At 43.4% G+C, this 26,292-nt stretch overlaps 1 protein-coding gene across 5 annotated transcripts in view; it reads left to right on the top strand.

Annotated features, from left to right (window-relative positions):
- LOC111871621 (dystrophin, isoforms A/C/F/G/H) overlaps positions 1 to 26,292 on the top strand; it is a 502,313-nt gene that overhangs the window by 102,870 nt on the left and 373,151 nt on the right. The gene's annotated exons all lie outside the window — the stretch shown is intronic.

Below are 26,292 nucleotides of genomic sequence, written 5' to 3'. Positions count from 1 at the left end.
ATGTTTGCGAAAACTTTTTGGCACAAGAGAATATTCACTGAACCCCAACGAAATTAAAAGTCTCTCATTATAAAGGACATGATAAGTGACAGTTATTTGGTTCGCAAAATGGAAAGTCATTTAAGTTAGAGACTTCCTGTGTTTCGGAGAGGAATACTTCTGCTTCCCTTCTGGAAAATTTGGAAAAACTGGTAATATTATTAGACCTTCATATTCTCATGGTGGGTTCAGTAGTGCAGTTGAAATACACTGAGTACAGTTCCTGTTCTGTTACATGGAAACGAGGCTTTGGTTCGTAACCGGAATGTTACAAAAATAAAAGCGTGTGAGTGATTTCTAAAGTATTTAGTTATGTATCTAATTGGGAAAGAGTTTAGAATACATTATTTGTGGGGGAAACTGCACATGTATCGTTAAATGGAAATAGAAGATTCGGTAAATTAGGGAGGAACATAGACTGAGTGTGTTTCAGAACAGGGTGTTGAGGAGAATATTTGGACCGAAGAGGGATGAAGTGATAGGAGGTTGGAGAAAACTGCATAATGAGGAGCTTCATAACTTGTACTCTTCTCCAAGTATAATTAGAATGATCAGGTCAGGGAGGATGAGATGGGCAGAGCATGTAGGACGAATGGGGGAGGAGGAACGAATATAGGATATTGATGGGAAAGCCGGAAGTAAGGAGACCACTGGGAAGACCAAGGCGTAGGTGGATGGGCAATATTAGATTGATCTGGCTCAGGATAAGGATCGGTGGGGGGGCTCTTGTGAACACGGTAATGAACCTTCGGGTTGCATAAAATGCTGGGAAGTTCTTGAGTAGCTGCACAACTGGCGGCTTCTCAAGAAGGGCTCATCTCCCTGAGTGAGTAATGCGTAACTTAACGAATCCGTTCTGCTTATTTATCTCTGAAACGGCAGGCGTTACAGACCAGACGTGTTGCACACAGGATGTGTTTCAGGTCCCCCACACATGCCTCGCTGCAGTAAGTGTTCAGCAGTTGACGCTCAGGGTACGCTCAGAAATGCAATGACCGTTATCGTTGTCCGATTTTACTGTAATTTATTTTCAGCAATCAATGTTCGGGGCACGCAGCAGCGTAGTTGGTTGAGGCACTATGCTACAGAAGATGGCGGGTTCGATTCCCGATGAGGTAATTGGATTTTTCAATTGACCTAATCTTTCCATCTGCACTAAGGCCTTGTGGTCGACTCAGCCTCTAACAGAAATGAGTACCAGGAATCTTCCTCAGCGTAAAGAGCCGCCGGCGCATAAGGCTGACATCCTTGCTGCCATCTGTGAGCCAATTGTCTAGAAAATGTGGGAGCCTTGATTTCTCTCAGCCCTATGGGTTGAGGCGGTCATGTAGGTATAGTATCGGGACGAATTTGATGGCCAAAAGGAATAAGATTGATGGACACGGACGACGCAAATCAAATTTGTCATAGACAACAGATCGTCGGTAAAGAGTTGCTCTGCATATTTTAGCTCCGGCAACGCCTGGATCAGGTTGTCGCTGAAATATATCGGCTTTCAGTTCCAGCTACGGCACTGTGAAGTCGTGTTGAATGTACATGACACTGCAGTAATCTCATTTGGCATTCCCTCCCTTGCGTTACGGTCGGGAATTAACAGTTTTCATAACAGGGAGAGTAAATTATTGTTTCGGATCTGAGGTTCTCACAGCGGTGGTTATGAAGAGTTCTGTCTTCTGAGATATAGCTCCGTGTAGGATCTGAGGTTCTCAGAGCGGTGGTTATGAAGAGTTCTGTCTTCTGAGATATAGCTCCGTGTAGGATCTGAGGTTCTCAGAGCGGTGGTTATGAAGAGTTCTGTCTTCTGAGATATAGCTCCGTGTAGGATCTGAGGTTCTCAGAGCGGTGGTTATGAAGAGTTCTGTCTTCTGAGATATAGCTCCGTGTAGGATCTGAGGTTCTCAGAGCGGTGGTTATGAAGAGTTCTGTCTTCTGAGATATAGCTCCGTGTAGGATCTGAGGTTCTCAGAGCGGTGGTTATGAAGAGTTCTGTCTTCTGAGATATAGCTCCGTGTAGGATCTGAGGTTCTCAGAGCGGTGGTTATGAAGAGTTCTGTCTTCTGAGATATAGCTCCGTGTAGGATCTGAGGTTCTCAGAGCGGTGGTTATGAAGAGCTCTGTCTTCTGGGATATAACGTCGTGTAGGGTCTGAGGTTCTCACAGCGGTGGTTATGAAGAGTTCTGTCTTCTGAGATATAGCTCCGTGTAGGACCTGAGGTTCTCACATCGGTGGTTATGAAGTGTTCTGTCTTCTGGGATATAACGTCGTGTAGGGTCTGAGGTTCTCAGAGCGGTGGTTATGAAGAGATCTATCTTCTGAGCTTGCGCCGTGTAGTACGTTGAAAGTGAATTTACTTTTCGTAGGAACGTGTCGCTTCCATCTTCAGGGTCTAAGAATAAGCCAAGCAAAGAATCGGTATGAATCAGGTTTATTTGTTATCCACCTCACGTTGGTTATTTGCTTGTCTTCAAACCTGAAGATAGACATTTTCCTCCGAAATGTCGGTTGACTTTTAACGGACTACACGGCGTTATATCCTTAAAATAGAGCTCTTAGTAGACAAATATTGATATTAATTTTTGTTGTTATTATTCCTGTTGTTAAATAATGATTTAAGTGCCAGGAGGGAATAATAGCCATTTCGAGTCGGAAATTATGATGCTGTCCGGTGGAGGGCTCTGGTGAACATGTCAATGAGTGTTCCAACCCCATAAAAGTAAAGGTAAATTTTGCACTGAGCTTAATTAGTTAAGCATTGCCATCTTTTCTTGACCTTTCTTGAACTCGGCGCTAAATGGAAGTGAGTGGTCAGCTGCATGAACTTGCCGCTTTCTTCCCGGAACCCATTGGATTAGAGACTAGATGGGCCCCGGAGTTGGTCTGGATGTAGAGACTTCTGCGATCGAACCCGGACCTCTCAGCCCGTAGCTCGTCTTCATACCAACTTAGCTATCTCGACTCCTTTCCGGTGCCTTGAAAGTCTGATAATTTATTGACCAGTTGAGCGACTATTGGCTTCCCCACACGGACATTGCCGGCGTTAGATGACACCACCAGCGACACCGCTAATAGTAACGAGATGTACTGTCCCATTGATTTATTATTTCCGTGAATCGGCTGTTATACTCTGCTTTAATGTTCGGTGGAAAGGCAATCTTATTCGTTGCAGTTTCGGGTCGCACTACTCCGCCAGGAAATGTGATAGGCGTGGCATTCATATTTTTAGAATGTGTTGCTAGAAAGCTCCCTTTTTGCCTCAATGCATCTATATTCCTTTGTCTTCTGCATCTTACTCCTGAAGCACTAGCCTGTAGCAGCTGTTCTAACTCAAACACATTTCTCTGTCGCTGTTGGAAGTGCTGTGCAAAGAGACATCACTCAGTTATGGCAAAGGATGTGTCGGGGAAGCTGAGTGATCTGTTTCACGCTGTTTGCTATTGAGATCTTCAGGTAATTGTAATGTGTAGTAGATAAAGCTAGCTTATGTTGCTTTTACTTGATGTGAGGGTGTGGACTGGGTTCTTATCCTAGCCCCCACGGCCACTGCGAAATTCTGTTCTAAACAAAGCAAATCAACAGTTCTCCTTCTTAATGACGTTGCGTGCCGCAGGTTCTTGTAAAACATGGTGAATCCCCTTTCGGATCCGTGGGCCGGAATGGACAGAAGCGAAGTTCGAATAAAGAGTTCTTAGTGCTGCACCCGCGCATCGGATTTCACGAAGGAATCCTGTAAGTGGTTTGGAAGACTGAACAGCGTGACGCACGTGACCCCCTCATGTTATTAGCGTGGATTGGGTTCATTGTGTATAATGGACTGCAAGAAGGGGGAGCAAACGAGCCATAATTTTGGCATAAACCTGATATAAACTACCTTGACGCGGTCGAGATTCGAACCGGTCACCTCCAGGTTGAGACAGAAGCGTTACAGCTTGAGCCGACTTTCTGGATAAGAATTGCTGGTAATGAACATTCAAGGAACTTCTCCAGGGGTCTCAGAATGTAGAACTAAGATCAAATCAGAGTTACTTTACGACTGGCGGTCTACCGCTAATCACCTCGCCTTGGCGCCAAGCCCATTGAGTCTCACGACCATGAGAGATTTTTGTTGTGACTGAACTCTTGCTGGCATAGTCATTATGTAGCATCCTGTCTGACAAGAGGGTGGGTTTGTTGCTTATGAACAGGCTTCTCCCGGGTTCGGTTCAAGGTTAGTTCATGTCGGGTTTATGGTGGACGAAGTTGCACAAGGAGAGATATTCTCCGAGCATTTTGATTTCCTCTGCCAATTCTCATTCCCCAAAATGCTTCACTCTTGTCATATGTCATCCGGGCCAGGCGCTATTTCTCATTTAAGGCCGAAATACGAAAGCACTTCGCCTCATTCTAGCCTGAGAATAAAGAAATTCGTGGAGTTATACCTCCACTCTCCCATGCTTGTTTTTGGCATGACGTTTAATCACAGGAACAATTCTGCCTCTGTTATGGACTTGTCTAGGATCCACTCCTCATGCCTGAACCCAGGTCTTAGGACATCGGCACCCACATTTTCGCTTTCTATCTTGCTTTTCAAGAATATAGACCGAGGGTGTTTGGGAACAGGGTGCTGGGGAGAATATTTGGACCGAAGAGGGATGAAGTGACGGGAGATTGCAGAAAACTGCATAATGAGGAGTTTCATAACTTGGACTCTTCTTCAAGAAGAATCACAAGAATGAACCACTAGGAAGACATAGACGTAGAAGGAAGGATAATTTTAAAATGGATCTCAGAGAAATGGAATGGGGTGTTATGGACTAGATTGATCTGGCTGAGGAGAGAGATCAGTGGTCGGCTTTTATGAACACGGGAATGGACTTTTTGGTTCCATGAAATATTGTGGAATATTTTAGTAGCTGAGCGACTGACAGCTTCTCGAGAACGTTGGGGTCCTTGCTCTGCAGAAGGAAGCACAAGGTAGTTTTATCTCCTCTTGATTTTCCCATGTTTTTCTTCTCTTTGTTGTTTGCCTTCGAAGACTTGTAAGCGCTTATATTGAACCTAGAACGTGGATTGAAAATATTGTCATGGCCCATGAAATATGCAAGGGAAGTGAACAAACTAAGCCGGGTATAACTTACGGGAGGCTTAGGACATCCTCTAACTTCGTCTTTTCTTGACTTCTACTACAGGTGAATGCCTCTCAAGACTAACTACATATAAAGGGAGATGTAGGGGTGGCAGGGCCAAGCAGCCAGTCACATATTATGTTCGCCGTTCTCTCTTGTCAGGAAATCGAAAATCAATACGCAGATTCCTGCTGGAGGAACAGAAATGCGTCCCGACGCGCTGAAGTCCGCTTGTATTTTGATTGGTAATTATACCGGGGTACGCTCTGCTTTATGTATTACCGTATTAATATGAGCAACAGCGACACGTGTGTTTTTGTTTCCATTACAGAGGCCTTTTATTATCGATTCCCTCTGATTTGAATATACTCGTTTCTGTGATAGAGCAGTCGTGTTCACACTGTGGTTCGCAAGTCGCATGCGGCTCTTTTGAACAGTTGATGCCCCTCGCGGAAAATTAATTAGTAAAACATTTTGCTCTTTCACAAGTAGACAAATTTAAAAAAAAAGTATGTAGCTTGGAAAGCATATACCTAAACACCTCTTGCAGCAAATCCGCACCTTTATTTTGCTCTCGCACTTTGAAAATTATCTCACGCTACTCCAGGGTTCATTAAGTTTTGTGACCCCTGTAATAAGGGGGGGGGGGCACGCGGTAGCGTAGTTTGTAACAGAAATGAGTACCAGGAATCTTCCTGAGGGTAAAAAGGCGGCCGGCGCTTAAGGCTGACAACCTCACCGCCAGCTATGAGCCGATTGTCTAGAAAATGTGGGAGCCTCGACGTCTCACAAGCCTGTGGGCCTCTACTGCCTGTTACAAGGACAGCTTTACCTTTTTTTTCGTACCCCTGTAATAGGTGAATTGTGTATGGCGTTGCCATGGAGACACATTTGACCCCATACTACTACTACTACTACTACTACTACTACTATTGCTGTGTTACTGTAGTTTCTCCATCCTATGAACACTTGTGGAGACGATCACAAAATGCCGTTTGGTGTTCTCACTGCCACGGCTAAGAAAGGTATTGTCGCTTTAGTTGTAAGGCAGTGTGGGATCCTGGCGTTTCGGAGGAAGCTGTCACCTCAATATTCAGGGTGAAAAATAAGAGAACAGAGAAACCAGCAGAAGCAGACGACAAGCTCAGCCTAAGTAGTGCCAATAAATCCAATCGTCCGAACTACAACCCGTCATTTTCGTCGCGCGTACCACATGACAATATTTACCTTGTTTAACGAGATACTCGGTGGGGGAAATCATGTAGACCTGAGCAATATAGGTTGTCTTCTGTTAAGTGCAGAATTTCCTGCTGTGTAGTGTAGGTTGTTTACTGTTACTTCTGTCAGAGTGCTTTTGTGGCACGTCCATTAGAGATTGAAAAGTCGCGTAAAAGCATTTGTGTTTCTGCCAACCTGGCACGGTTGAATGTCCCTATGCCAGTATTTTTGTGTATCATTCACTGGTATGAAAACTGCCGTGGAAATTCGTTCTGTCGTGTCAGCAGTGTGGATTTGTCCCCGCGTTCCCTGGTTTTAGGTTTGGTAAATACGTGTTGCCTGAACGCGCGTGACCCGCAATACAAATGAACCCGCCCCTGCTCCAAGATGACGAGAAATGATGACGAAGTGGCCAGACACAGCACGTGTTTGGCCCAATAATATGTACTCGTACACTCAGTTCATTGTGAAGTGTCTCTCGCTTGTCGTTATCGACGGTGCCAATTAGTCCTTAAAGCTTGTTAATGTGTACATCCTGAAGCTCTCTGTCAGGCTGTCGGTCCTCACATAACGCGGTGCTGACGGTACGTTTATGGGTTCTGTACCGCGTTTGAGGGTTTCATGGCTGTGATTACTCCGATTATGGTGTTCTGGGTTGTAACACGTTGTAGTCTGGTACGTGTATACCATTGTTTCGGAGGAACATGCTGCCTCCATCATCAGGATCGATGTATGTGAGGTGATGAATGTGTTGGGTTATATAGAACAGCTCAGAAGCCAATTAACATGAAATGTTCTCTCGAATTAACGGAAATGTTCAGATTTAAACCCGCCAGCTAATTTGTAGAAGGGTATCACAGCGCTGTGAGTTGTGCACTGAACACGGGGGGTGTCATTTGGAAAAGTTTTTTTTTTAATTAAGTAATAAATACATTTCTGACGTTTCAGTGAACATTTTACTAACCAGTTAACTGATTTTTTGATCATTCTATATATGTGTATTGCAGTGAAGGCGTTCGCACAGTTTCAGGGGAGCGGTAAGAGGAGGCGGAACCCGATCCTGTTAGTAGGAACGGAGGGCATCTTCCTCCTGTGATAAAAATTTTGTGATCTTGAAAAGGGTCGTGTTCGTGTTCAAAGTTGTGAAATTTCAGAAAATTAAGAAATAGAATATTTAAAAAAATTGAAAGAATTAGAGAATTTCCCAAAAAACATAATATTTAAAAAAATTGAAAATTAAAAAATACGAAAATATTCGAAAATAAAAAAGAACAATTGAAATTACTAAATATTACAAGTACATTCTAAAGGGTTTGACGATGGTCTATAACGCAGAATTTCTATCCCAGTTCCACGCATGTGTGTACTTTATCACAATTTTTATTGCATATTGTTATCTCCCGCCGAATTATCCTGGTCTCAGGTGATTAAATAGCTGTGTAAATCCGACAGGAGTTGTCCAGTGATTGAGATTAGCTGTATAAAGGGCCCAGCTGACTAGGTGTCTCCCCCCCTCACCTGAGGACGGAAACAGATCCAGTTTCCGAAACGTGTTTTCTATTCTCTAGAATTGAATATTACAATTTTCCATATTGCATGTTAAATTCTATGCCATTGGCAGTAATGTTTATCGTGAAGAGATAATTTTAATATTGCAATTTTTGTCGGTTGACTTCTAAACCATGTAATCATTCAGATGATTGCTATTTTGAGCCGTGGTGTTAAGAGTGACATGACTGGATGACGATGTCCCATCGACACATATGAAAAGGCCTGTGAAGTGAAAGGTCGCAGCCCTTAAAAGCAACTTGAATTGATGAACTGTCAGAAACAGCGCCATTCGTCCGATCATGCAATGTCACAGCTTTCGCTGCAGGTAGCCCCAAAATTCATTTTCCCCGTCTGTTACTGCCTGGGTATGAAGGGCAGATATTGCATAACAGGGAACGTCAGTCAGTTGGCTCCAGAGATGACTCTTTGACTTCGAGATGTGCTCAGTTCGAATCTCGGCTGGGACACAGACTGTGCTTGCCGATGATTCCTGGTTAATGCCATGTATGACTGCTAATCTTTCCACATTCGTTCCAGTTCAATTATTGGCTATCATCAGCTGTTTGAGTCACAGATGAAAGAAATGACTTAAGTAAGATTTTGCGAAAGCAGACGTTCGGTTTCATTCGACTCGACTTCACTGTACCCTGTACTCACAAGAGTACCAGTACTCTTGTGAGTACGTTAATGAACCTTCGGGTTCCATAAAATGCTGATAAATTCTTGAGTAGCTGCAGAATTGGCGGCTCCTCCAGAAGGGCTCAGCTCCATGAGTAAGTAAGTAAGTAAGTAAGAGTAAAGTTTGGAAATTAAGCTACTACAGAGATTGGCCAGTATACAATACTATAACAGCATTTTCTCCAAAGGAAATATAACTTAACGTGAAGATGACATGGTTGAAACATGTTTCTCAAAGTATTGTGTATTATTGATGACATTTGTGTACAAGGTTGTGTGGTCGTGACTCTCAAGTACAATAGTTAAGTAGGTAATGTAACAACGTAAAACTATCAGATGTTATTGATCGAGAGAAGAATCGAAACACAGAATATTGTCGACTGATTGCGTGAAGTGAAACATCTTTGGGACCGAAAGTGTTTGGCGGCGCGCGCGCGCGTCGCCCTTCGCGGGAAGCACGCAGTCTAGCCGGGCAAGCAGCGAGTGCGGCAGTTGCAATCTTGCAATGGGGCTGTCTGCGTGAGGAGGACTAGTTTAGTTACACACAGAGAAGCAAGCCACGTTGTAGTGAGTAGCTAGCTAGCCGCTTGTGGTTGTTGTCGCTTCCGTTGGTACCATGTGGCAAGGAACCAATACACTCCAGCACCGCTTCAATGTAAGGGCAGTATACAGTTGCATGGTACAGCTTGTATTTGCACTCGTTTGCATGTCTCAGCGGACGATTTGTGTTGTGATACTTGCTTCAGGCTACCGCCTCACACTATTCATATACAGCAGAATTACAAGACAATTTTGACGGCCGGCTTTATTTTTGTATGGGTGTGAAACTTGATCTCTGACGTTAAGGTAGGTACATACTGAGGGCATTTGAGAACAGGGTGCTGAGACCGAAGAGGGATGAAATAGTAGGAGACTGGAGAAAACTGCACAGTGAGGAGCTTCATAAGTTTTACCCTTCGTCAAATGTAATTAGAAAGATCAAGTCAAGGAGGATGAGATAAGCAAGGAATGCAGCACGAATGTGGGAGAAGAGGAATGTGTGTAGGGCTTTGGTGGGGAAGATAGAAGGGTGGATACCACTAGGAAGACTTAGTCATAGCTGGGAGGGTATTATTAAAATGGATCTTAGAGAAATAGGATGGGGTGGTAGGGACCGGATTGATCTCGCTGAGGATAGGGACCTGTGGCGGGCTGTTGTGAACACGGTGATGGACCCTCGGGTTCCGCAAAATGTTGGAAAATTGTTGAGTAACTGAGCAACTGGTGGCTTCTGAAGGTTCCATGAAATTAGGTACTTAAGTGCTTATGTATCGTAGAATTTTGTCGATATGTTTTATGGTTTACGGTTTGTTTAAAAATGCTGTCATCACACAGTATATATCGTCAAACGATAAACGAATTATTAATCGGGAAGAACGATTGTTGGCTAATTCGAGGCGCACTCTTTGAATTTTCCCGGAGGGCCTGAGGAAAACGAAGCAAGAACCTCAAGATAGTCAGGGTACCAGCCTGGATTCGAAACGAGTATCTCCTTTACGCAGATGACAAGGTCTGTCGTCCTGTTTGGTTCCGAGGTATCGGGCCCAGGAAGTTCGTATGACGCTGCGGTAATTTTGAAGGTATCGCTACGTGTCGAGATGGTTAAAATTACCGACGTTTCGTAAGGGCTTTGAACAAGATTCCTCAGTGTCAGGTGAGAAACGTCACTGTGTTTAACCACCAACGCCCGTAAAGACTCGACAGTGAATGTTGATCGCCGTGAGACCGTTCGTAATCACGAGGAGCACCTCTAAGGGGAAGAGAGTCATTGCTGATGCCACGAACCGTGGAGGTGAACGTGACACCAAGTTCCCCCAAGACTCTTACTAGTTCTTGCGATTTTTAACGCTGAAGACTACAGTAACAGGTTATTTTGCTGCTTTCTCTTCGGTAATATTGAAATTCAGTATAGGCTCCTAGGTGGGTTGTGGAAAACACGGAACCCACATGTGACTCGTCACCTTTCACCTTGAAAACATTTTTGAGCTCCCACCTTCTCACTTACGTCTTTCTCACGGATTATATTTCATTACATCTCTTGGTGTGCCCTCGTTCTTTTTAAAGCCATTAACGTATTCATCACACAGCCTCGGTGGTCTAGTGGTCAGGGTTTCAGGCTACAGATCCAGAGGTCCCGGTTTCGATTCCCGGCGTTACCAGATTTTTTGAGAAGTAGTGGGTCTTGAACGGGGTCCACTCAGCTTCGTGAGAATAATTGGGGATTACTTGAATGAAAAAGTAGCGGCTCCGTTCTAGAAAATCGAAATTAACGGCTGTGGGGATTCGTCGCGCTGACCACGCGACATCTTCTATCCGCAAAAGTTGGCACTAACTTCGCTGACAAGCGGCGGTCGCTCGGTCGATATAGTTCGCTTGCGGACTAGAACCACGGAGTTTATGAATGTATTCATCCGCATATTTACAATATATTTTCTCGTAATCATTATGTGTTTCTTTAACACCTGTATTAACTAAGTACATGGACCTGAGCCATTCTTGAGAAGCCGCCTGGTGTGCAGTTAGTGAGTAATTTCCGCAATATTTAATGGAACCCGAAGGTTTGTTACCGTGTTCACAATAGCCCTCCACTAGTCCCAATCCTGAGCCAGATCATTCCATACTACCCCATCCTATCTAAGATCCATTTTAATATCCTCCCATCTACGTCTAGGTCTTCCTAGTGGTTTATTTACTTCTTTCTCACCAAACACGTTTATTGCTAGACTTTATTAGTACTTTTCCATGACGTCGTGCAGTATATGTTATTGAAAGGCCGCTGTCGGTTGTATTTAAGTACTGAGATTGTGGGGCGTTTCTCTCACTGATACCAAATACGTAATAAAGTGAAAATGGAAAGGAACATTGCTTATGAGGCCGCTCAGCGTCACAGCGTTTAATGCAAATTGCATTTGGAGGTGGCGCCGTGAGCTCAGTAAGCAGCTGCAAGACTTACATCTCGCAGAGACATCTCAAACCCCATGAGAGGTTCTTCATTCCAAATTATCATTTTTATCGGACTGACAGCTTCCCGGGAAGACACGGCATTCCCCATAACCATGTACACCTGTGCTATACGTGCGAAGGCGAAGCATATTCATAAGAGACAAACCCATCTTCTCGTCAGAGAGGATGTTACGTAAGAACAGTGACCGCAATGATTCAGTTGAAAAAAAAAATCTTTGGTCGTGAGCTTCACGGGGCTTGGCACCAAGACGAACTGATTGGCAGTTAAAACCGCCAGTCGTAAAGTAACCCTGACTCTAACTGTGCCTCTATACGGGATATCTCACCTGACCTTGGAGGTTAATTTCTGTGACGTGTTCGTTATACTTTTTGTCTTCACGCATAGGCCTATACCAGCTTGAAGTAGTCATACTGTCACGTTTCGGGCGGGGGGNTGTTCATGTGTGGGGGGGGGGGGGGGGGGGGGGGGAGACGGTAGCGTAGTTGGTTGAGGTACTGTGCTACAAGCCGGAGGGTTGCGGGTTCCAGTCCCTACGAGGTGGAAATTTTTCAATTGACCACATTTTTCCAGTCACACTATGGCCCTGGGATAGAGTTAGACTCTAACAGAAATGCGTACCAGGAATCTTTCTGGAGGGTAAAGGGCGGCCGGCGCATAAGGCTGACCTCATGGCCAGCTGTGAGTCGATTGTCCGGATAATGTGGGACCCTCAACATCTCACAATCCTGTGGACCTCCACGGCCTGTTACAGGAATAGCTTTACCTTTTTACCTCTTACGTTTCGGGGGGTTGGCGTGACTAATAACAGTGGGTTCTGGATCAGATGATTCGATTTATTGGCACTTCTTTACAGTTACAGTTAACTATAACTGCTCACAGTCAATGGCTTACTGAGACTAGCTCCATTCCTTACTGGACTATGAGTGTCTTCTCTTCCACTGTCGAATGACGAATCCCGACTCTGTTATAACTTCCAGACGGCCTAAATATAAGCCATCATGTCGAACGGTTCTCCTGTTATCCTGTTTTAGTTGCAGCCGTTGCCTAGCAAATGACAGTATTCCGTCACAATACTTTCTGATATTGAGAATGAAGTAAATCATCTTGAGAAGTTCTCTTGAACCGAACCCAACGAGGGCTGGCTGCTCTGCTTGTAGCCTATCGTAACAGAAGAGGCTTCGCCCGAAGGCCGTATTACACCGTAGTATTCTGCATGCAGCCGGCTTATTATGACACTCGAATTAAAATTACTTTCCACGCTTCGGTTTTATTTCTCTAATGAACTGAAATAAGGAATGAGCGTGTTTTCTGATGACTTTTAGGTCTAATGTGTATAACATCTTTGCTCTTCTCTTTGGCTGAGGGCAACAAGTTTTTTTCGTCATTGATTTTTTGCCCCCCTCCTGGAGTGGTCTCCCCTTTCTTTGGTCTTCAGTCTGAGGATCGTTGACAGTGGCTGTATCTATAGGCTGCGTGCAAAGTTATCGCATATACAGAATTTACTTATTTAACAGCCCGTTGCTGCTACTTCATTCTTCGCGTCATCGCCATGTTGCCATTACTGTTAGCAGGAAATTAAAAGTATGACATTTAGCTGGCATCTGCATAACGCTTATGTAAGGGTTCGTTAAAATCGGTCAGATGGCTCAGAATTTAAGTGGATGGGACACATTTCGAATCAAGAGTTTCAACTCGAGTAATGCTTGCTACCATTCAGTCCAGAACCTTTTGACTTCTCGTCTGCTGTCCAAAAACATAAAAACTACAGTATACAGTACTGTAATTTTCCCTGTGGTTCTGTATGAGTGCGAAACTTGGTCTCTGACATTAAGGGAGGAACATAGACTGAGGGTGTTTGAGAACAGGGTGCTGAGAATATTTAGACACAAGAGAGATGAAGTGACAGGAGGTTGGAGGAAACTGCATAATGAGGAGCTTCATAACTTGTACTCTTCTCCAAGTATAATTAGAATGATCAAGTCAAGGAGGATGAGATGGGCAAGGCATGTGGCACGAATGGGGGAGAAGAGGACTGCATATAGGATATTAGTGGGAAAGCCGGAAGGAAAGAGACTACTAGGAAGACCAAGACGTAGGTGGGTGGACAGTACTAAAATTGATCTTAGATAGTATAGGGCGGTATGAACTGGATTGATCTGACTCAGGTTAGGGGCCGAAGAAGGCTCTTGTGAACACGATAATAAACTTTCATGTTCCATAAAATGTTGGAAAGTTCTTGAGTATCTGCAGAATTGGTGGCTCCTCAAGAAGGGCTCAGCTCCATGAGTAAGTCAGTAAGTGAGGGGGTACACCTCTTAAATTAGGAAATTATTTTAAATACAAATTAATCGAAGAGTTCTATCCTCTGGTATATAATCACGTGTAGTCCTTTGAAAGTCTACCAGGTTTTCGGGAGAAATTTGCCTCCATCTTCAAGCAAGAAACCAGCACAAAGGAGGCTGCAAGCACCGAAACGTCGATTGACGTTCACTGAAGTACATAGAGTTATATCACAGGATGGTAGAAATCTTCGTAACCAGTTCTGTGAGAACTTCAACTCGTACTGGTGTGGGTCACATGAACCACACTTTCTGACGCCGAAGCGTTTCATGCAGCATTCGGTTTTAACGTATTTATGTTGATACGTAATGTATAGGTGTGGGGAAACGCGTTGGTACTGAAGAGCTTTTCATTGTTAGGAAGAAACGCAGCCCTGATTTGGGCCGTAATTCGCTGTTATTTGTTATATCAGGACAAGAATGACCCACCTCCGTTTAATACTCGTACGTCACTTCATGATGGAACATATTCGCCACGAAAGTAGGCAGGCTTACATAAGCCAGAGCTCTTAACAGCTCTCCGTAACGGGGTCTCATACAGCCAAACAATGGGTGTCAGAAAATTGGGCACGTTTACCCTGTTCGTGAAGGCAGCTGGTGGCCACAGTTGATAATCACTGTTTTATGGTATCTCTTTCTTATCAACAACTTTGGAACTGTACAGTGAAATAGCTGTATATCGGAAACCGTTCGCAATAGGACACATGTACATACACATTTTTTTTTTGTTTAGAATGACCGATACTGTGACCTCCAAGAATACTGATCTTTCCTCCTGGGACACCCTATGTGTGTGTATGTATGTAGTTGCAAATTTTATCGGTAGGTTGTTGCAGTTTTTTTTCATATTTCACATAACTGTACAAAGTAGGTCCTCCATTGTCCAGACGTCTCGTCCGAACGGACAGTAACAAAATTAATTTTCTCCTTCCAAGCCAACGACTTCCTTTTGTTGACAGTCAATCCGAAAGTTCCGCAGCATCGTAACAGGGTGTACCAGAAAGGGAGTTCGTCTTGAAGTTCTACGGATGAAGTGGCCGGCTTGTGTCAAAGAGAAGAGCTATTGCGACATGCAACGGTTGTGTTTTAATGAGACTGTTATTTCTGAATTTACCGAATCTGTTTTATCTTGGTAATTAGTTTCAAACATTTTTAAATCGTGTACACAAATATGGAACTGTCTATTTATAGGCCTGTGTATTTCGTTAAGTCCTACATTATATCGGAAGGGTTGTGCAGGCAACCTGATTAGAGGACTAACCTGACATTTTCCTGTAGAGTAAAAGAAATGCTAGAATCCTGTGGGATATTCTCCTAATAGACTCGAACTATGACCTCCCGAAAACGGAGCATGATTAATTGAATAATCCGTTATCAAGAAGATTTTTTTTTTCGTCACCTGAGACGCAGGAACAGTAATCATGTAGGCTGTACTAGGGAGAATGTTGCTTAGCAAGGAGTTTTGCTCTAAAATTTTATGCGCATACTTTTATGTCCCTTTGGACCGCGTCATAGCTCAAGCGGTTAGTCGCTGGCTTTCCACCGCGGCGGCGCGGTTTCCATCCCGGGTCTGGTCAAGTGGGTTTTGTGGTGGAGAAAGTGGCGCTGGGGCAGGTTTTCTCCGAGTACTACGGTTTCCCCTGCCAATCTTCATTCCACCAATTGCTCCACAATCACCCTCACGTATCATCTGGGGCTGATACAGTAGGCCAGAAGTGGCTGCTGTACAAGAGACTTAGTCCCACCCCACTAGCAATAACAAAATGTCCCTTTGCAGTCCACGTGATAGCCCATCTTAGCCTAGGTTTCACTGTCATAGAAATACTAGACGATACAGGTCTGAGCACGTTTCCGCACACCGTATTTCTCTTTTCGGGACAGGAGACTACTTTCAAAAACCATCCATTCGCTGGGGATTGGCATGTTTTTGCGATGCTGTAATACCTCCCAGGCAGAAATAATTTAAGACTTTACGAAACCCAAATTGCGTGGTCCTGATGACAGTGTGACCGGTACGGATTTCAAGTTATTTAAACAAACTATTTGATGTGATTAATGAAGCGATTTCTGCATTTATTTCATCTCCCCTCCATCCCCTTGATGTACACGAATTTAACCCTGGCCGTGGCAACGTTCCTTCATTGTGCTTAAATTGGCTGCCGGTTCATTGGCGTACATCTTGCCCATTAAGGACGTCCTTGGCTGACTCGAGTTCTCACTCGTCTTTCCATGATAATATTGACTAAAATGCGTTGAAATAGGCTCCTTCGCTTTACACCTTTCTCACCTTCCTTAGGACACATAGGGAACGCAGTTCCATTTTTGGGACTATACATTATCACGTGATAAAGTGCGACGGGTTTTGGATTGATGATTTATTGGACACTTTGATAAAACGAGTGACTACAATTTACAGTTCGGTAGTGCACACACACACACCAGTGTCTACAGTCACGTCTTCACTAGCCGTTGCTTGGTGGCGGCATTAGCGGCGGACGTTCCCTTTCCTCTGGGTGTCCGAACTGCCCCCGTGCCTCACCTACCAGCTTCTAACAGCAACAGTTCACAGCGACAGCCCCAGAAATTCTCTACTCAGAGTGAGAGTCACTTTACGACCGGCGGTTTACCGCCAATCAGTTCGTCTTGGCGTCAACCCCTTGATGTTCGTGACCAGAGTTTTTTTTGGGGGGGCGGGGGATGCTGCTGATGCAACTGAAAATTTGCTGGCATAGTACATACGTAACATCCTCTCTGACGAGAGGATGGGTTTGTCTCTTATGAACAGGCTTCGCCTTTGTCAAGTGTACGTATCGTACATGTAGCATGTTACTGAAAATTCTTCCTTCTTGCACTGTACGCAAGTCCTCTGTCAGTACAGGCTTTGCAAAGCAGATCATGTCTAGGTTACGTATCTTATGCTGCAACGGCAGCGTAGTCACTTGAACGGTCGTAAGGTTGATCGTCTCCAAGTTTAAGTAAGCCTCTTATATTTTCTATATCTGGCTAGTCCTTGTCATATACTGCGAACATGTTCATTCTCATGATCTTGTAAAAAAACTTCTGCTTATTGCCCAGTTCTCTGCTGCTATCTTTGCCTGTTTGTGAAATTTCAGCACGGATCGCATAGAAAACGCCTCATACATTATTGCTCTAATCTGTTGCTGCTATGAAACATGCTTGTTCGCGGAGCTCTTGTTGTATTGTTGCTTAATTTGCTGTCGTTGTCTAGCAACGCGTCTAGATGCTGCAGTATCAATGCGATGTACGTATATGGTATGTGTTCGTCCTTTGATTCAGCTACGAACATTAGTATTATTTATTCTGATATTTTCTTTGGAATGAAAGTTTTAAAAACTGCAACGCTTTTTTGTGGTGCGTAATGAGCAAGGCCCGGATTTTGATGACCTGAAAATATTTAAAAATGACCGAAAAATCCAGAAAAATTACCCAAAGGAGAAAACATATGAAGAACAATTCCCTAAAATGGCCAAAAATGACAAGAAATACCCTTAAAAGCTCAAAAAAATACCCCCAAAATGAAAAAATGACCTTAAACCTAAAAATGTCAAAAAATGACGAAATTACCTATAAAATTTACATTTCTGTAACCAGCAGCTCATATCCGAGATTTATATATTTAAGAGCATCGCATAGGATACAAGGAAACAAAAAAGATGACATGTCATCAAAATGCGGGCCCTGGTAATGAGGCAGAAAGGCCGTTTTACCTCAACCGTTGTTGATTTCAGTTGTCTTACATATGCCTGAAACTAGTTGTACATATGCACAACAGCGCATGCACCAGAGAGACGTGAAGTAGCTTCCGATTTCTGGTTTCATGATCGGACTGAACATTTATAAGGAAAGGGTTGCTGTATTTGCCTTAGGGCGGCCGCACACCAACTGCGTCAAGACAGGCATCAAGATATGAGACAAATGACACAGTCTTTCTTCATTCGTGATTCGTCAGCATCACTCAGACCGGTGAGCGGCGGTTTTCACAATCTCATTCGTTTCAACTGTGCTCCTTTCTTTGCGTCATGTCGCAGACATCGCGTCTTCACTGTTACATGTCTTAACGCATGCCGGTGTGCGGCCTACCTTAGGGTGGTCGAGCCGAGCGTTTTAAAGAAAAATGTTCGAACTTACGTTAAAATTGACGGTGTATGTTTAAGGAAGATATCTTTGGAATTGTGTTAAAATGGACGAGGTTAGCATTTTGAACGAATTTTTTTTGTATTTATTTTAATTTGACGAGGTGAGGATTTTTAAGGAAAAGATCTTTGGACTTGATTTATAATTAACTAGGTGGGTATCTTTAAAGAAAACATTTTTGTATTTTCTTTCGAATATATGAGACGAGTATTTAAAAAAAATCTTTGGACTTCGCTAAAATTGACGAGGCGAGCATTTTTAAAGAAAATATCCTTATATTTGCGTTAAAGTGGGCGAGATGAACATTTTTAACTAAACGAGACTTGGGGTCTATTACGAACAGAAGGCTGCATACACTTCGATTATTCAATTTGGCCATGCTTTCAACGCGCCCCGTATAGAAAATTGTTGGAATAAATTGCGTTGCTATCTCGCTTCATAAACCCCATACTTTTCCCCCCCCCACCATTCATCTGCCTCTAAACGCCACCTACAGATGAAAGCGGGTTTAAAAGTTCCTCTATCGTTTCATCTCCGTCCGTTGTGCTGGGAATTGCCGTGAATACACGTGAACTTACTCTACAACCTGGCACACGCGAAATACGAATTGCTTAATGTCAGGAGTTCTAAACGTGCCATATATGATAAGGACTGTGTGTGTGTGTGTGCATTGAAATACATTTTTGTTGTGCTTCTAATATGGTTATCGTTGTTACGTTGACCAAGATAGTGAATCAGACCTAACGCGTTGGCATAGCTGTGACGCTGTAGAATCATTCGGGAGGTGTTCGTCAGGGGACGTTCGCTATACTCACCGCGAGGAGTTTCATGGTTTTCCCCAGATCCTCCAGGCAAGTTCCTAGATAGTGTTTCTGTTATGCCACTACCGTTTCCTTCCAAATCCCACAAAATTCATAATTAATTTATAATCCTGACAACGTTGTTAAAGCAGTAGACTATGAGTGAATGCGACTGTATCATAGTTTTGCATACTGCAAATTAACGTTGCGAGTTTTGTAAGCTATAACTTATATGGGTGTGAAACTCGGTCCTGTCACATTGAAGAAAGAACATAGAATGAGTTTGATAACAAAATGTTCGATGTTCTCACAGCAGTGTTCTTTAAGATTTACATCTTCTTGGATATAACGCCTTATATTCCGATGAAAGTCAGCCGACGTTTCGGAAGAACATGTCGCCTACATCTTCAGTATTGAAGAGTATGGAAAGCAAGAAACCAGTTTGCTGCCTGCTTCGTGCTGGTTTCTGGCTAGATTTGTCAACCCTGAAGATGGAAGCTACATGTTCTTCTGAAGTATCGATTGATTTTCAGTGGTGTACAAGGCATTATATTCAATAAGATAGAACTTGTTATTTAGGAAAAAATTTTGGCCCCAAAATCAACCGGAATGATTGATTAAATGTTTTTGTATGCATATTTAGGCCCAAGTATGTTCTGTATAACTTTTTGTAAGGTTCGTTACTAGCCTCAGAGTCGTTTATTTTGACTATTTTTAAAGCGTCATTTATTTTTTGCACACACTATAATCACCACAGCCGGTAGAATCGATTTTGAGTCTCTGAATTGCGCTTTTCCTTGTAGTGCAGCAGTGCCCCGCAGTTATTTTTCACAGGCTCTTTGGGTACCGTTCTCTTACGGAATATATCATAAACCCCAATTTGAAAATCGTTTTTACTAGAATTACAAATCCAAATATGAGATTACAGTATAATATTGTCACGTGACACGTTGACTATAAACGTGTTTTAGATTGATGATTGGATTCATTGGACCCCTTGATATGGTGTGTCACTACACTTTACGATTTACTATTACATACGCACGCACTAGTGTTCATAGTCACGTCTTCACTAACCGTTCCTCGGTAGCGGCTTCCAAGGCTGACGTTCCCCCTACCGTTGCTAGGGAACGCCTGTTAAAGACACAGCAAGCTGAAGAAAGGCTTAGCGGCTGCTGTGGTGATCTGTAAATTGTGGAGATTAGCAGTGGCGCTGTAATCACATGTAGTTCTGAGTCGTGTATATAGATGATCAGTAAATCCATTTACCAATCCGTACCCCATTAATAGTCACACACGTAAATCGTGACAGTATGTTCGGTTTAGTTTCTTAATCCTATACACAGTCGGTAGGACTCCTTGGACGGGGGATCAGGCCTTCGCAAGGCCGCTACCTACACGCTACATCCGTGTCTCGAGTGGGATTGAAACCCACGATTCCAGCGTCCGAGCGAGCGAAGACGGTTCATGGCTCAGACCGCGCGGCCACTGTGATCGGCTCGCGTCTGCTTAGCGAGTGCAAACTCCGGTTCCTGACGGCTCTCTCATTAATTACAAACAGACGGATCGGTGTATTTTGCTACAGCATTCAGGCGAAGGCTCTCAGGAAGCGCGTGTTTGGGATGAGGCAAAGATGATAAGGACCGTGGCTGCACCCCCTTCCGTTCTGTTTCATTAGGGATGTGCTACATAAGGCAGAAGAAGAGGGTGCAAACCACACGGGGATGTTGGCCAAGAAACCCTTAATGTAACAAAGCTTCTGATGTGCTGAATCTCGATATTGAATTTAGTCTGAAGGCAGGCTTAATGTTAATACAGATTGAATTTGTAGTTCAGCATATCACGTGAGTTCAGTAGTTAATTTGATTTGAACCTGATTAGATGATTTTTAACTATTCTTTCGGAACAGTATGCTGCTACCTGTGACACGCGAGTTACACTGGCATAAATATTCACTCACTTGGCTGTGGGTTGCATCAGGATTTCTTACCTGACTTGCTAATAACTCTAGCCTGATAAAGATTTCTTCAATATTATATTATTATTAAAGAGTATTAAAGATAAGCAGCGACACACACAGAGAGAGCCTACACAGAACAATACCTGAACAGCGATAAAACAAGAAGTGGCCGCTGCAGCACTATAGACATAGGGCATGTACCCTGAGAAAATTTTAATTTCAAAATTTGAAAAAGAAAAAGAACAAAAATCTTATAGACATTTTAACTTGAATTAAAGTTTTAAAAAAGTGCTAAATTTAGAAATCAAATTAACGCGTGTAGGTTAACAAAGATTTTATACAATTAGAAAGACTGGTGATTTTAAATTTTAACAGGCAGTATAACAGCTACGTAAGAATACACACCTGATGATGGCCATTTAGGGCCGAAACATGTAGTGTGGAGGAGGGAAAGAAAAAAGAACTACAATTAAATTGTTACACTTAAGACGGTGTTTGTCTCATATATAAAGATTTCTTCGTTTAGTTCCTGTAGACGTGCGGGAGCACCCGGTAGCGCAGTTGGTTGAGGCACGATGCTACATGCCGGAAGGTTGTGAGTTCTGTTCCCGATGAGGTCACTGGATATTTTTAATTGACCTAATCCTTCCAGCCGCACTATGGCCCTGGGGTCGACTCAGCCTCTAACAGAAATGCGTACCAGGAATATTCAAGGGTGATAAAGGGCGGCCGGCCCTTAGGGCTGACAACCTCACCGCCATCTGTGAGCCGACTGTCTAGAAAATATGGGAGTCTCGACGTCTCACAACCGTATGGGCCTCCACGGCCTGTTACAGGGATAGCTTTAACTTACCTCATCTAAAGACTTGCATAAAGACATTTCACCTGATTACTGTAGACTATAGAGCTCTTCACTTGGTTATTGTAGAATTGCGTAAATATTTCCCTGCCTAGTTACTGTAGACATTTATGACTCGTTTACCTTAGTTTGTATAGACTTTCATCAAGATTATTGCTTGATTATTGTAGACACCTAGTACCACCCCATGACTTATTTGTAGTAAAATTTCATAAATTTATTTCAAGTCTAGTTATTGTAGATATTGATGTAGGTATATATTAGTGTTCGTTCACTTAGTTACTGTAGACTTTCACGGTCTTAGTGTAAACTTCTGTCCGCATTTACTAATCGGTTGTTGTAGACATGTATAAACAGTTTACCTGGATGTTACATACTACATAAATATTCATAATCTTGTTGGATGTTGTGGGCTTGCATAAAATTCCATTACTCATGTGCTGTAGATATGCACAAAGTTTGCTTTCCCGTACTATAGATGTTTCTAAAGATCCCTTCTCTTAATTCTTATAGAATTTTATAAATATTTTCCACATACTTCATCTAGTTCCTGCAATTAGTGCTTGGCAATTTGTACTGAAGTTCATTCACTCTGTTACTGTATACGTACATAAAGATCCCTCCACTTTATGCTGTAAATTTGCACACAGGTTTGTTCAGTGGTCGTTGTAGACTTGACTAAAAATTCACTTACTTGAATATTGTAAACTTTGGTAGAGATTGCTTCACATAGTTACCATAGAAGCGTAATAAGATATACGTGGTAGAGTCATTAAGTTCGTGGCATGTGGTTTTATCGCATCATGTTACAAGCTATTTACGTACACTTACGCAGATCCACATCGGACTTCAAAATAGTTGCCGTTGGCCGCTATGCAAGTCTGCCAACGTTGATATAGCTGTCCAAAACATAGCTGAAACCTATTGGCAGTAAATTCCCGTACGGCGCTTTGCGGCCCTTCCACGATCTTACTGACTGTGGTAGTATATTCACCATGTTACTGTAGACTTCCATAAAGGATCCGTCACCTTGTTGTTGCAGACATCCATAATTATACCACCATTTTGTTACTTTAGTCTGCCAGTCTAAAGTTATTTGCAAATTGATTGGTTCACTTTGTTATTGTAAGGATCTGTCCTGTCCGATAGTTTGGGGTAATTCCTAAGTAAGCCATCAGAAGAAGACATTGTGTATATTAGTCATTGAATTCAATAAAATTAAAATGGGAGCGCGCTGCAGCTTACGTCATGCCCGAGCTGTCGGCTTAGGCGTTGTGATGGACATGAACAGATACATGTATTCAGTTCCAATTTTATAATTTTATGTTTTGGGGAAACTGTATTTTAATAGAGCTTGTCTGATAGTGATTGCTTATTAATATCGTTACTCCATTTAACTGAGACAGTATACTTACGAACTGGACTGTCCGCGTTCGATTCCCCCCAGAACAAGATTCTTTTCTTCTTCGTAGAGTCCAGACCGGCTCTGGTGCCCACCCAGCCTCCTATGTAATTGGTACCACACGCGATTCCCCGGGAGGTAAAGCGGCCAGTGCGTGGAGCCGACCACTCGCTTCCATCTAGTGCCGAGATCAAGAATCTACCTTCACTCCATCATATGCCTTAATGGCTTAATGCTCAGTGCTTAATTAATTAAGCGTAGGGACAACTTTACCTTTGCATTTTTACAGGATGTGTTTCCGAAACTGCGATTTTGTTATGTAAAATTATGTTTTAAAATAAGTAATCCTACCACCGATATACGGTTATTAGTGTCATTTAAGCTCGGAGGCACAGGGTTCAAATATTGGGGTGGGAACAGGCTATCCTGACAGAGGTTCTCGATTCTTTCACTACATCCTAGCGAATTCAGTGATGTGTTGAAATAGGGGCAGTCGTTTTCTTTTCGTTTGGCGCTACAGCCCCAATTTGGGCCTTGGTCTACCTCCATGAAACTCTCCGTTTCACTTCGGTTTACTAGATCTTAGACATTCGGTAGGACTCCTTGGGCGGGTGATCAGCTCGTCGCAAGGTCTCTACCTGTACACAAACACAGACAAACGCGTGCTCGCGCGCACACACACACACACACACACAAACAAACATCCATGCCCTGGGTGGGATTCGAACCCACGATCCAATCGAGCGAAGACAGTACATGCCTTAGACCGCTCGGTTACCGTGACCGGCCACAGCCGTTTACATGTACTTCCAGTTCGCTGTCCGCCATCCTGTCATCTCCTTGAGCCCCCCATTCGCGCACTGTCAGTAAACAACAGCAGAACAACGTCGCATTGCGACGCAAGAGACAACTTCCCCGTTACTCTTTTTTTTTGTCGTTTCATGAATCTGTATTTTCGTTCTTAACCCGGCCCTTTTGAACCGCACTGCGGACCCCTTCCTGCCTCTAAAGGCACGTCCACATTACTCGTGCTCGTGCTCGTGTGACTCGCTATGCTCGCGAGTAATGGGGACGATATGACAAGTCACGAGAAGCAAATTTTTAATTCAGAAACTAGCCAATAAATTAAAATAGACTACAGCCTATACACACTACGAGTAAATATACGGATCCTCACGCGCCGAAGCTTGGCGAACAACTGAAGTAGTGTGGACGAAAATTTACGAGCACAAGTAAAAGCCAAACGAGTCTCCCGACGAGCACAAGCCTGGCGAGCACGAGTAATGTGGATGCGCCGTAAGAATGTCCCTTTCCCTATCCTGTCTCTCTCCTTTGACGTTATGCCTCTTTCAGTTCCTTTCTCTCCCGTGTTTCACCTTTCTTTTATAGACTGTTCAAGGTCCGGCGTCGACGTGTCCTCCCTGTGCTGTTCAGCGATGTCCTCCGTAACCTCATTATTCTTGGTAGAGAACCTCATTCCCTGTTATATTTTTCTTTTTTTTTATGATCCAATTTCGATTTGCCGTTATGTCAGTCAGGTCTGTCAGCTTTCTGTGTTTTTCTGCTGGGTTGTGTTATTTTTGTTATGTAATTTCTCTTCAGGCAACGCCTGAAAGGAAAAAGAAGACGGTCTTTAAGGCGGTGAATATTGTGTACTTTTCTTCGTCCCTTACCCCTTACTGACTATACCACTAAGTAACCAGCCAACCAACCGCATTGGGGAGATTCCTTCCTGAGAAGCTAATAGTTCTTCATCTATTCGAGAAATTTATTGCATTATATTGTCACGTGTAGAAGGTAGTGCGCGTGACTTATAAGACGGGCTCTGCATTGGGTGTTTGGATTTATTAACATATTGTATATTCAACTCGGGACTACAGGCAATTATAGCGCTACCGCTGTTTCCACAATTTACAGTTGACCGTTACACACGCATTAGGGTTCTCAGTCTTCACTAGTCGTAACCTGGCAACGGATTTATCACAATCTCACTGTCACTTCAAATCACATATGAAGAATTCTTTGCACTGCCTAGTTCCTTTCCTGCCATTATTGTGCAACTGCCAACTTAATTCAATTCCTCTGCTTCGAGGCTCATGTCCTGGCAGACCGGCGTCTCAAAACTCGACTAACTCTTCGCAACTGAACCCTTTTTTATAAGCACTTTGCACGGACCACGCAGAAGACGCAGCCTAATTTTTTGTTGGGAAAGTGCGTTTACAGCGCCGTTGCGTAGCAACGGAATATATTAGATTTTTGCTTGCGTATTCGTTGTCGCGGTAATGTGTTTACCAAGTCGTTGCCTGGCAGTGAACGTCTATTCCGACTCCAATAATCCGGCTTTCGGGTGTCATGTCACAGTATGGAACCCGAAGGTCTATTGCCGCGGCTGCAGTTGCGTCATAGTGCTGCCCGTTCATTTGAATCCCGTCTACGCCCTTAAACGGAAAGTGGCACATCCATCAAATGTAATGAAGGCTTAAGTTGAGCCGCAGTGGGGGGACATGTTACTAGGCGCGGAATTGAGCCTCGGTTCGAGTCCACAGGCTTGCCCCTTCTCATCGCGTGACCAAATTTACATGCATCTAGAACTGTTACGATTGCTACCTACAGAAATCTTTTCCGGGCGGCAAAAGCATTCGTTATTCTGTTTAAGAGGCCGTGTATTTTGTGCTCCCCCACGAGGAAGAAAAGAGTAAAATTATGTACTGTAATTACTTGAATGTAACCCTCGTATAGTCATATTTGGGAAGTTAGCGCCTCTTTTGAAGAAGCCCGTGAAAATTTGTACGTTCAATATACGGAACTGATTGTACTGTCACGTGTTGCGATAACTGTAGATGGATTCTGCATTCGGTGGCTGGATTTATTGACAGCTTGTACATACGACTCGGACCTTTTAGTCAATACAGCGCTATCGCTGAACTACACCCTTTCCAGTTCACCATTACACACGCACTAGAGTTCTCAGTCTTCACTAGCCGTATCCTGGAAACGGATTTATCACAGTCTCACTGTCACTTCTAATTACAAATGAAGTCTTTGCAGTCTAATTCCTTTCTCTCCATTTCTTCACCGTCACCTCCGGCTGCCATCTCCAGAACTCGACCAATTTCTGGACAATAACTCAGTGACTGTCTTCCTCATCTGTCCTACATATTTAAACCCTGAAGATGGAGGCAAC

The sequence above is a fragment of the Cryptotermes secundus genome, unplaced genomic scaffold (genome assembly GCF_002891405.2).
Source record: "Cryptotermes secundus unplaced genomic scaffold, Csec_1.0 scaffold1968, whole genome shotgun sequence".
NCBI classification, from domain to species: Eukaryota; Metazoa; Arthropoda; class Insecta; order Blattodea; family Kalotermitidae; genus Cryptotermes; species Cryptotermes secundus.
Note: the sequence above shows the minus strand (reverse complement) of the source record. Positions and strands in the feature narration are given on the sequence as shown.